This window comes from Felis catus, chromosome X (genome assembly GCF_018350175.1).
Source record: "Felis catus isolate Fca126 chromosome X, F.catus_Fca126_mat1.0, whole genome shotgun sequence".
Lineage (NCBI taxonomy): Eukaryota > Metazoa > Chordata > Mammalia > Carnivora > Felidae > Felis > Felis catus.
This window is the reverse complement of record NC_058386.1, coordinates 30,269,497-30,280,616: the sequence shown is the minus strand read 5'-3', so window position 1 is coordinate 30,280,616 and position 11,120 is coordinate 30,269,497. Positions and strand designations below refer to the sequence as shown.

General features: G+C 36.6%; 1 non-coding gene across 1 annotated transcript; it reads left to right on the top strand.

The window, feature by feature from the left end:
* Positions 1 to 10,074: 10,074 nt before the first annotated feature.
* Positions 10,075 to 10,181, top strand: LOC111558810. The gene has a single exon (XR_002739949.1). It is a non-coding gene; the product is annotated as a U6 spliceosomal RNA (small nuclear RNA).
* The last annotated feature ends 939 nt before the right edge of the window (positions 10,182 to 11,120 follow it).

Genomic DNA, 11,120 nt, shown 5'->3' with positions numbered 1-11,120 from the left:
AACTGTTGGCTCATAATTTAGGAAAGAAAAAGCTTTGAAATATGCTGGAAAAGCAATGGGTGTTTCTGAGGTACTAAGTGAGCAGAACTCTTGTCTCACATCCCAGAAAGGGAAGGTAATGAAATTCGCTCAGCTGTTTCACGTAAATGTGAAGTATTGGGAGATAAAAAATACAAAAGTAATCCAACAGCTGAACAAAAGTTTCCTTAATTATCTCTAATGCTATCTTCCTTACTGAGCATTATGAGGCACTAAATACTAAATGGCAGTTATGTGACAAGCCACTGACCCATGCATAGATGACAACAAACCATTTATCCTTTTCTTAACTCATACATAACCACCAGCCGTCACCTGAACCGCCAGCTCTGCCTATAACGGGCTAATCAGCCAGAAAATGCTAAAGGTGTTGTTAAGGAGCTGCACAGTCATAATTTTTGTTTGTTTTCACTTTTTTAGTAATATAAATTTTACAACCCAGAACATTTTTGCAAAACCTGCCTAAGTAACTTTGTGGAAAAAAAAAAAAAGAACCTGGAGGGCATGGAGATTATTTAATAGGTATATATTCAGTGATGAGTATCAGATTTTTCAGGGGCTTTGAATATCCCCAAAGTGCTTAGCATTTACATAATTTTCTCATTTACTGGACCTTTAGACACATTCACTCTATTCCATAATGATTTTCAGCTTAAACACTTTGTAAATTAAATGTGTTTCAAAATATAAACTATACATAGTAAAAGACCTTGGGTATATTTTGATTTTTAAAAGTCTTACAGGGTTTGATTGCCTCTCTCGAACCCCCGAGGCCTGAGTACAATTGCCTCAGCTGACATCTTTGAACATCTTCCCTGCCCAAATCAACAACCTTCCCTCAAATTAATGAATGTGTGGAGCAAAGATGGTTTTTTCTCTTTCTTTAAAAAAATGAGATGCAAGAAAACAGAGTCATACAAAAAAATCTTCCCTCCCCTCCTTGTGGAAAAAAAATTAAGAATACATTTCTTATGAAAGAGCTCCATGAATAAAAAAGCAGCCACTTAATAAAATTAGAAATGAAATTTAAACTTTCTTTCTCTAAATCAAGAAAATATATAGTACTTATTTCGACATATGTTTACTCAGAAGAATATGTTGAATCTGGTTAATGATTAAGGACAACATTTTCTTTTTTTTTTAACATTTATTCATTTTTGAGAGACAAGAGAGACACAGCATGAGCAGGGAAGGGACAGAGAAAGGGAGATACAGAATCCGAAGCAGGCTCCAGGCTCCGAGCTGTCAGCACAGAGCCCGACGTGGGGCTCGAACTCAGGAACTGCGAGATTCTTACCTGAGCCAAAGCCGGATGCCCAACCGACTGAGCCACCCAGGCTCCCCAAGGACATTTTCTGAATCAGAGCCATGAATTTGACTTGTGGTATTTCTCAGAATGCAGATAAAATTACATATTGTACAACATAGTGTTTACTGTTAACTAGTAAAGAATAAAGGGAAAGTTATTACTAATTAGAAATAATTTTCAAGGCTTAAACACATATCTATTACAATGGACATAGCTTTTTCTAATAACAAAAAACAACAGAGATATTACTTTTCAGCACTTTTTTTTCTGGTAAACCTTATCATGAAAGGAAAACCTTAGGCTGCTGTGAAAAACTACAACATAAATCAGTGCCTCACAAAGATCTCAGATTTCTCCTGTTTTTATTAAATATATGATTTATTAAAATAATATCAAAGAATAACTAGGAGATGTTGGAAAACACTTATTTTTTCTCTAATTCAGCTCCAAAATCAATATGAAATCCCCTTAAAGAAACCCTAAAAGGTGGTGTTCATACAGTACCTTCTGGAACCTTCCCAGCAACACGAAGTTCATTAGTTTGTTAGGCAGGCTGATTCACTGTTAAAAACTCTAATTGGTAGAAAGCTCTACCATAAATATAAAAATTATGAGCCTGAGTTACAATTAACGAAGTGAGCCCAGAAGGCATTAGCCTTCATCCCTTAATACGCTCCTCACACTAAGGAAATATCCTTAAGTCCTTTGCTGTTAAGAAACTGTAAGAAGTAGGTCCTGGGGCATGAAGATTCCTTTTAACAAGTCCTGAACCAGGTGCTGTGTATGAGTTTCTTTTTTAATGTTGCCCTGTGATAGAAGAATGATTTATTAGGACAAATTCCATGAAAAATCATGAAATAACTATTTTCTTTTTTTTTTATAAATTTTTTTTCAACGTTTTATTTATTTTTGGGACAAAGAGAGACAGAGCATGAACGGGGGAGGGGCAGAGAGAGAGGGAGACACAGAATTGGAAACAGGCTCCAGGCTCTGAGCCATCAGCCCAGAGCCTGACGCGGGGCTCGAACTCACGGACCGTGAGATCGTGACCTGGCTGAAGTCGGACGCTTAACCGACTGCGCCACCCAGGCGCCCCCGAAATAACTATTTTCTGAAGACATCTAGAAGAATACCTGAGGACAAACCTACAGGAATACCTCTGAGAAGCAGACAAGTAAGTTACAGATCACAAGTTGAAGGCTGCGGGGGGGAAATAAAAAACTGTACAGCAATACCATGAAAAGGGGGCAGGCAGAGTCAGAGAAAGGCCACTGCTTGTTTCCAGGGGACAGGCTGAAACTGTTCAGGGCATGTGCACAGTGGAGGTAGGGGCAGTATGGGACTAGCACCTCCTCCTCCAAAGGTATGCAGCAGCTGCAGGGTGACGGCAAGGTGGGGGGGGGCACAGGCGCCCAGAACCCATGCACTCTAGTCCACATCAGCTAAATGTAAATGGGGAGAAACACATTACCCACCCTGACCCTGGAATTACACCCTCTGCACCTGGGCCATAGCCACAGTAACCTCTCCCCCAGTAGTCAGTCCTGTCGGGCAATCCACACTTGCACACGCGCAGAATTTGGTGAAGATTTATACCCGGCTGATTTGTTTTACCTTCTACTTAACCACCGTATCCAGCCTTTAGCTTCACATTATATGTACCTGTATGTATGCATAAATACATGTGTATATATATGCTGAATTCATAAGAATATTTATTTCTTGATAAAAACCCTCAAGAAAGTAGGGATAGAAGGATCATACCTCGAGATGATAAAAGCCATATACAAGCGACCCAAGGCTAATATCATCCTCAATGAGAAAAAACTGAGAGCTTTCCCCCTAAGGTCACGAACAAGACAGGAATGTCCACTCTCGCCACTGTTATTCAACATAGTATTGGAAGTCTTAGCCTCTGCAATTAGACAACACAAAGAAATAAAAGGCATCCTAATCGGCCAGGAGGAGGTCAAATTTTCACTCTTCGCAGATGGCATGATACTCTATATGGAAAACCCAAAAGATTCCACCAAAAAACTGCTAGAACCAATTCATGAATTCAGCAAAGTTGCAGGATATAAAATCAATGCACAGAAATCAGTTGCATTCCTATACACCAACAGTGAAGCGACAGAAAGAGAAATGAAGGAAATGATCCCATTTACAGTTGCACCAAAAACCATAAAATACCTAGGAATAAATCTAACCAAAGAGGCAAAAAATCTATACACTGAAAACTATAGAAAGCTTATGAAAGAAATTGAACAAGACACAAAAAATGGAAAAAGATTCCATGCTCCTGGATAGGAAGAACAAATATTGTTAAAATGTCAATACTACCCAAAGCAATCTACATATTCAATGTAATCCCTATCCAAATAACACCAGCATTCTTCACAGAGCTAGAACAAACAATCCTAAAATTTGTATGCAACCAGAAAAGACCCCAAATAGCCAAAGCAATCTTGAAAAAGAAAACCAAAGCAGGAGGCATCACAATCCCAGACTTCAAGCTATATTACAAAGCTGTAATCATCAAGACAGTATGGTACTGGCAGAAGAACAGACACAGAGATCACAGGAACAGAACAGAGAATCCAGAAATGGACCCACAAATGTGTGGCCAACTAATCTTTGACAAAGCAGGAAAGAATATCCAATGGAATAAAGACAGTCTCTTCAGCAAGTGGTGCTGGGAAAACTGGACAGCGACATGCAGAAGAATGAACCTGGACCACTTTCTTACACCATACACAAAAATAAACTCAAAGAGAATGAAAGACCTCAATGTAAGACAGGAAGCCATCAAAATCCTCTAGGAGAAAGCAGGCAAAAACCTCTCAACACGTCTCCGGAGACAAGGGAAACAAAAGCAAAAATGAACTACTGGGACCTCATCAAAATAAAAAGCTTATGCACAGCGAAGGAAACAATCAGCAAAACTAAAAGACAACTGACAGAATGGGAGAAGATATTTGCAAATGACATATCAGATAAAGGGTTAGTATCCAAAATCTACAAAGAACTTATCAAACTCAACACCCAAAAAACAAATAATCCAGTGAAGAAATGGGCAAAAGACATGAATAGACACTTCTCCAAAGAAGACATCTAGATGGCCAACCGACACATGAAAAAATGCCCAACATCACTCATCATCAGGGAAATACAAATTAAAACTGCCATGAGATACCACCTTACACCTGTCAGAATGGCTAACATGAGCATAAGAGACTCTTAAAAACTGAGAACAAACTGAGGGTTGATGGGGGGTGGGAGGGAGAGGAGGGTGGGTGATGGGTATTGAGGAGGGCACCTTTTGGGATGAGCACTGGGTGTTGTATGGAAACCAATTTGACAATAAATTTCATATATTGAAAAAAAATTTTTTTTTAATTTAAAAAAAATTAAAAAAAAAAAAAGAAAGGCTAACATGAACAACTCAGGCAACAAGAGATGTTGGTTAGGATGCGGAGAAAGAGGATCCCTTTTGCATTGTTGGTGGGAATGCAAGCCGGTGCAGCCACTCTGGAAAACAGTATGGAGGTTTCTCAAAAAAACTAAAAATAGAACTACCCTACGACCCAGCAATCTCACTACTAGGCATTTATCCAAGGGATACAGGTGTGCTGTTTCAAAGGGACACATGCACCCCCATGTTTATAGCAGCACTATCAACAATAGCCAAAGTATGGAAAGAGCCCAAATGTCCATCGATGGATGAATGGATAAAGAATAGGTGATGTATATATATATATATATATATATATATATATATATATATACACACACACACAATGGAGTATTACTTGGTAATCAAAAAGAATGAGGTCTTGCCATTTGCAACTACATGGATGGAACTGGAGGGTATTATGCGAAGTGAAATTAGTCAGAGAAAGACAAAAATCATATGACTTCACTCATATGAGGACTTTAAGAGACAAAACAGATGAACATAAGGGAAGGGAAACAAAAATAATATAAAAACAGGGAGGGGGACAAAACAAAAGAGACTGATAAATATGGAGAAAAAACTGAGGGTTGCTGGAGGGGTTGTGGGAGGGGGGATGGGCTAAATGGGTAAGGGGCATTAAGGAATCTACTGAAATCATTGCTTCACTATATACTAACTAATCTGGATGTAAATTTTAAAAAATAAAAAATAAAGTTAAATAAAAAAAAAGAATATTATTTGGGAAGGCTTTCATTTTATTTCAGCTAACAGGTGTGTGTAAAATGGCAACCGAATATTACAATTGTATATGCAGTTTGAAATTGTTCCAAAGTGTTTTTAAACGGGACCAAGTATTTTCCAAAGGCCTTTTAAAAATGATTGTTAGGGGTGCCTAGGTGGTCCAGTTGGTTAAGCATCCCACCCTTGATTTCAGTTCAGGTTATGATTTCACGGATTCATGAGATTCAGCCCCATATCAGGCTCTGTGTTAACAGCCCAGGATTCTCTCTCTCCCTCTCTCTCAGCCCCTCCTCCCATAGTGCTTGTGCTCTCTTTCTCTCTCTCCCAAAATAAATGAATAAACTTAAAAAAATAATAAAATAAAAGTGATTGTTAAATTTCTAGATTGCAAATAGTAAAATAATAATTTTGTAAAGTGGAATTTAAGGCCTATGAAAAATCAAGTGTTTTCATTTTTGACTTCAATAAATTAAACATTGGTGTTAAAAAAATTAACCTAATACATATTATTTTCAGAATATGAAGACCACCTTGAGAATTCATGCTCAAACATGCACATACATACAAACATAGCTTCAAACCTCACATTTTACATTGCATTGTAGGATAGTTTAGAGGCAGTAACTATTTCTTCTTTGACGTTATCCTTAGTTTCTACCCCACTATCTTCCTGCTTGATATTCAGTGTCTTCCTTCTTGTTGATGCTAAATGAATGAAGCTCCCAAAATGCTGGCTGGAAAGCTCTTCAGTATGGTGCTACTATGGCCTTGCACACCTATTTGTCCTGTCTCTGCTCTGACTCTGGGTTGGAAAGAGGAACTGATATCTTTACTTTCTCCTACATCATTGGGAGCACTGTTCTTCCCAATATGTAAAGCATAGGCTTTATGCATCCTGCTTTATGCAACTTTGCATTTCCAGTATCTGGGGACTTTAAAGATTGCCCATAAATTTCAACCAAAAATCCATAGGCAAATTGGGCCTTGACCGTCTACCATGCTATCTCAGAGTTTGTAATACAGGTATGAAGATTTATTGTGGCAATGGGCCATACATCTAGTAAGCTAATCTCTTTATTACTTTCTGCTAAAACAGAACAAACTAAATCAAATTGTCTTCTCCATAAGAGCTCTAAGATTTTGGAAAAAAATACAGCTGACGTCCCCTGAATCTATACTCTTGGCTAAAAAATCAAAGAATACTGTTTCCATTCCTTACATTGTTGCTCTTACCATTGTTTCCTTGAGCTACACCTAGGATGAAATCAGAAAAGTAGTTTCTGATCAATACAATGGGACTCTCCCCTTCTGTGAACTGGACACTATTTCTTTTAATGCAGCCTAAGATGGCAGCAGATGAGATGTGGCATTAAGCACTGCCAGATGTTTTGTGGTTTATATTCTGAGAGTCATCCCTGCAACTCATGTAATTCTGAACAGAGGTGTAGGTCATAGTTCCTATGTGTCCTTAGAGGTCTCTATTTTCACCCCAAATCAATGACAATCATGGCAGCTGACTACCTGGTCTATATCGTCAGTCTGAGAAAATACCTTTCCTTTCTTTTATATTATTTTTTAAATTTTTTGAAGTTTATTCATTTACTTTGAGAAACAGAGACAGCAAGCAGGGAAAGGGCAGAGAGAGGGAGAAAGAGAGAATGCAAAGCAGGCTCCCAACCGTTAGCATGGAGCCCAACGCAAGGCTCAAACTCACAAACCGTGAGATCATGACCTGAGCTGAAACCAAGTCAGATGCTTAACTGACTGAACTACCCAGGAACCCCTCCTTTGTCTCATGTTAAACAATGATAATTTCTTACGTTATAACTTCTAAAATTATCTGTTTCCCCTTATACACAGGACCTTAGCTAGGTACTATTTTTATATGAGCCAATACCTTTTTCTAAATATGTTATCTGAAAGATGAACTCTTAGGACAAATGCCCTTGGCAAAAACAGACATATTAATTCTTTAAAACAACTATCTCTTTAGCTCTATCCAAAGTAAAATCATATGTGGGAAAAATACTGATTTTACTTACTTGTAAATTATGTTAATATCTAATTGGCTGGAAAAGCAAAAAGCCACCTTAAAATTACACATCTTAGCTGTATTAACTATAAATCTGGTAGTTTCAAGATGATGTCTAAAAATTTTCCTGAGAGTCTTTCATAAAGTTACTTATCATAAATTACTAAAAATACTGGCAAAAGGTATGATTTAATTTATCTCCTACTTTCTACCCTTCTGCTACAAAGCAGGATGGTGACTGTCTTAGCAATGTCAAAAGAATGCAGAGTATAGACATTATATGATTCTAAGAATACAGTAAAATAATCTGAGTAACTTTTTTGGATAATAATATTATCAAATTTTTATGTAATTGTACTCAGTACAAAATATGAGATTCATTTTCCTACAAGGTCAATTAAATATGCAATTAAAAGTTATTCCCACATGTCTTCCTCCCAAGGCTGTCAGTGCAAATTCTCCAGGGTCATCATCTCTCCACCAATTTGTACATTGTACAGAATCAGTCATGCAAACTGTGTTCCAAATGGCTTTAAAATATTAAAAGTTCCATTTTACAATTTCTTCTGCTCAGTGATCAGTGTGGTGAATCTCCTTCATCTTGATCAAGGTCATAAAGTTTTTTATTCTTCCAAGTGCCTGATCTTGTGGGTTGTAGCAGGAGGAAAGAATGAAGGGGAGAGAGCAGTCATGAAAAAGAAACAGTGCAATCAGCATCAGGAAAGAGATGATATTTAAGAATAAACAAAGTTCCTCTCATTCTGGATGTTTCTTTCTACCTTTTGTAACTTATTCAGCCAGATGGCCATTGTTCATGACTCAAAAGAAATGAAAAAAGGGCACCTAAAAATAATCAAATTTTGTCTTTATAATTTCAAACATCTAGGTTCAGAGGATAGGAATAACTTCTATTCAGAGTCAATATATTTGGGAGAAGTTATGATGAGTAGAAAAAATTTAATAGTTTCCCTACTACCTTCCCATTCTTCCAAAGTGAAAAAAAAAATTCCCTGATTTGGGGAAGGCTAGTGATAGAGGAAGGGCAAAGAGGGGGAAAGGTTTGTGAGGGATTGAAAATTAGGATGTAAGGACCCATTCTGGAATGAACAGTAGGCAGGAACAGAAACTAGTAAAAACTACCAACCTCAGAGTCTATTTAGTTATTTTACTCTTGGTAAATGGTGAAGATTTAACATCAACCCCATGGGATGAGACAGCCTTAAGTAAAACCTTCCATTCTAAATTTTATCAGGCAAAATTTAGAACTATAAGGAGTAATTCAAAGTGGAAAAAGATAACACATGTATCTCAGAAACCATGAATGCAAAGAATTGGGTGAAGGATTCAATAAACCCAACATTGGCCTTAGGCTAATACATCAATTATATATGCACCCAGATGAGGGAAATAAAATTTATTTTCAAGCATTTGTAGAAATTTGCACAAATATGAATAAAAGCAAAAATAAAGTTTAAAGTTTCCCCAAATCTATCATGCAAGAGTCACAAACAACAAAAAAAGTAATACAATATTAGAAAAATAAATGTCAAAAAGCACACTAACCCAAATATCTCTAAAAATAAATTCACAATTTTGAATAATTTTTAGGAAAAAGTGGAAATAAAATGTAAATTAAAAAATTTTTGTAAAAAAGGAACACATAATAAACCACACTGCAATTCACACCTAAGTGTTTCAGCAAAAGCAGTAACAAAAGGGAGATATATAGCCCCAACTGCATTTATAAGAACACTACCAGGCCTGAAAAAAATGAATTAAGATTTCATTGCAAGAAGGTAGAAAAAGAACAAGAAAATAAAACACTCTAAATAGAAGAAAAAAATAATTATTAAACAAAATAATAAAACAAAAAACTTCATGGATTCAATCAACAGTTACATAATTTTTTAAATAATAAAAAAGACAAAACTAACCAGTGTGATTTTATTTTCAAAGAGAATGAAGATGTGAATAAACAACATCAGCAATGAAAAATGGGTAACTAATCATTAAGTAACTTACCAGTTAAGATTAAATACCATACATTAGACCCAGCAATCCCACTTTTGGGTGTACATCCAAAAGAAACTAAATCAGTATTTTGAAGACATTTTTTCACTCCCATGTTCATTGCAACACAATTCACAATAGCCAACATACAGAAACAACCTAAATGTTTATCAATGGATGAATGGCTAAAGAAAATGTAGTGTGTGTGTATGTAACGGAATATTATTCAGCCATAAAAAAGAAGGAAATCCTGCCAGCTGTGACAATATGGATGAACCTGGAATAGTTAATGCTAAATGAAATAATATAGACACAGAAAGATAAATACTGTATGTACTTAACCATATGTGGAATCTAAACAAAACCAAACCAAAGTCAAACTCATAGAAACAGTAGAATGGTGATCACCACAGACTAGATAGGGGGGAAAATGGGAGATGCTAATCAAAGAAAGGGTCAAACTTTCAGTTATAAGGTGAATAAGTACTCGTGCTCACTTTGGCAGCACATATACTAAAATTGGATGAGTACAGAGAACATAAGTGTGACCCCTGTGCAAAGATGACATGCAAATTCATGAAGTGTTCCATATCTTTTCACTTTCTTACACCATACACAAAAATAAATTCAAAATGGATGAAAGACCTATATGTGAGATCATAAACCATCAAAGTCCTCAAGGAGAACATAGGCAGTAACCTCCTTGACATTAGCCACAGCAACTTCTTACTAGATATGTCTCTGGAGGCAAGGGAAATAAAAGCAAAAATCAACTTTTGGAACTTCATCAAGATAAAAAGCTTCTGCACAGCAAAGAAAACAATCAACAAAACTAAAAGGCAACCTTCAGAATGAGAGAAGTTATTTGCAAGTGACACATCGGATAAAGGATTAGTATCCAAAATCCATAAAGAACTTACCAAACTCAACATCCATAAAACAAATAATCCAGTGAAGAAATGGGCAGAAGACATGGATAGACATTTTTCCATAAAAGACATACATGTGGCTAACAGACATGTGAAAAGATGCTCAACATCATTCATCATCAGGGAAATACAAATCAAAACTACAATGAGATATCACGTCAGAAAGGACAGGAAATAACAAATGTCGGCAAGGATAGGGAGAAAAGGGAACCCTCTTACTGCTGGTGGGAATGCAAACTGGTGCAGCCACTCTGGAAAATAGTACGGAGGTTCCTCAAAGTTAAAAATAGAAATATACCCCACGGGACACATGTACCTCAATGTTTATACCAGCATCATCAACAATAGCCGAATTATGGAAAGAGCCCAATGTCCATCAATTGATGAATACACACACACACACACACACACACACACACACACACACACTCGAATATTACTCAGCCATCAAAAAGAATGAAATCTTGCCATTTGCAACAACATGGATGGAGCTAGAATGTATTATAGAAGCAAAATAAGTCAGAGAAAGCTGAATATCATATGATTTCACTCGTGTGGAATTTAAGAAATGAAACAATTAACATAGGGGGAAAAAGAGAGAGAGAG